This window comes from Rattus norvegicus, chromosome 20, assembly GCF_021556685.1.
Source record: "Rattus norvegicus strain SHRSP/BbbUtx chromosome 20, alternate assembly SHRSP_T2T, whole genome shotgun sequence".
Lineage (NCBI taxonomy): Eukaryota > Metazoa > Chordata > Mammalia > Rodentia > Muridae > Rattus > Rattus norvegicus.
Window position 1 is genome coordinate 31,135,026 of NC_141553.1, and position 1,740 is coordinate 31,136,765.

Below are 1,740 nucleotides of genomic sequence, written 5' to 3' on the forward strand. Positions count from 1 at the left end.
CCTGTTTTTCCGTCAGCCGCTGCCCAAAAACAGACGGATTTCTGGTGTATGCTTACGCAATAAAGAAGCAATTGTTTGAGATATGGTGACACCTCGTAGCTGGACTTTAGAGGCCCCATCTCTCGGATCAGAGGGCTTTCTGCATGCTCTCCCTGTCAGGAAACCGAGGGCCTGGTCAGGGCCTGAGTCTTGGGATGAGTGGAAATGCAGCCAGTTCCTGAGTCTGGAGGCTGAAGAGTCTGGAGGCTGACAGAGCCAGCTCCTGGAGAGGAGATGGGGCTACAAAGGTTTCCCGGTACACTTGCAGGTTCCCAGAAAAGCAAGGCACCAATCAATCACCTAGTGTGTGTGTGTGTGTGTGTGTGTGTGTGTGTGTGTGTGTGTTGGGGGAGTTGCTTAAGTGTGTTTATTCAGCATCTCTATATGCAGGCCTACTCTCAATGCTAGTCAGGTAAGGGAGTGGACAACCGGAGACCACAGAGGGGCAGACATGTTGAAGAAATTCTTGAAAAGGTTCTGAGAGTTAGGGAACAGTCTGCCTGTTCAAGGTTGAGAGTCACAGTGTACAGCCTGTGAGGTGTCAGCAAAAAGGACTTTAAGCCTCAGTTTACACATCTATAAAGTGGGGATGAGACAGAATATATGGTGATGAGATGACTCAGCAGGTAAATGTGCTGGCCTGATGACCTGAGTTTGACCCCAAGTCCAAACTGATGCTTCCTACCCAGAGTCCCCCACTTTGTCTATCTTGTGATTTTTATACTCTCCCTTCAACTATACTAGTAACATGATGGCCATATTCTGATGTAACTGGTGGATCTGTAAACACAGGCTCATCCATCCAGTCACAGACAAGGTAACTGCTACTTCTAATGGCCGCACCGTAGACCCTCTAGTCATCCAACCCATGCTGTCCCCTATCCTGCCTTTCTTCACTGTATCGAGTGGCCACCTTCACTGAATTCATTCCAGACCTTAATTTTCCCATGGCTTCCACCATTCAGCCATTGTTTTCACACAGGATGTGTCTGGCCACCACCTCTGGGGTCCTGAGCCTTCATGTCAGCATAGACACTCCGGGAAACTGCACCTCTTTTCTCCTTCCCCCTCTTTTCCAGAATTCAATTGGAGAACCACTGCCCCCTCAGTGGCATCTCCTGAACTCACTGCTGCAGAGTCGCATGTAGCCCAGGCTGCCTCAGACTCTGTGTGTAACCAAGGATGACCTTGAACTCCTCACCCTCGTGTCTCTAACTCCCAAGGTCTGGGATCACAGGTGAGAACCATCATACCAATCCATTTTTTAAAAAAATATATAATGTTTTTATTGATTCTTTAAAATTCCATACAGGTTCAATGAAAGCTTCAGAGAAGCCTTGCTGATAGGAGGGATCATGTTGGAAGCAGGGAGACAAGAGTAGAAGGCAAGCTAGAGAGACTGGATCACTCAATAATGTCAGTGAGGAATTTTTGAAAAACATATGAGTAGACATTTGAACAATGGTCATAAAAGAAGAAAAATATCATGGTGAAGACATAAAGGGTATCTTCAATAAAGTCATAAAAGGAGAATTTCTAAACCTAGAGAAAATAACGCCCATCCAGGTATAAGAAATCTATGGAACATCAAATGTACAGGACCAGAAAATAGCTCCCCATGTCATAATATAGTTAAAATACCAAGAAGACAGAAGGAAGTAAGAGAGGATATAGCCACAGCGTACTAACATAAAGTAAATA

The 1,740-nt window shown here is 45.5% G+C and overlaps 1 pseudogene; it reads right to left on the bottom strand.

The window, feature by feature from the left end:
* Positions 1-757: 757 nt before the first annotated feature.
* Pin4-ps1 (peptidylprolyl cis/trans isomerase, NIMA-interacting 4, pseudogene 1) lies at positions 758-991 on the bottom strand (annotated as a pseudogene).
* Between the last annotated feature and the right edge of the window lie 749 nt (positions 992-1,740).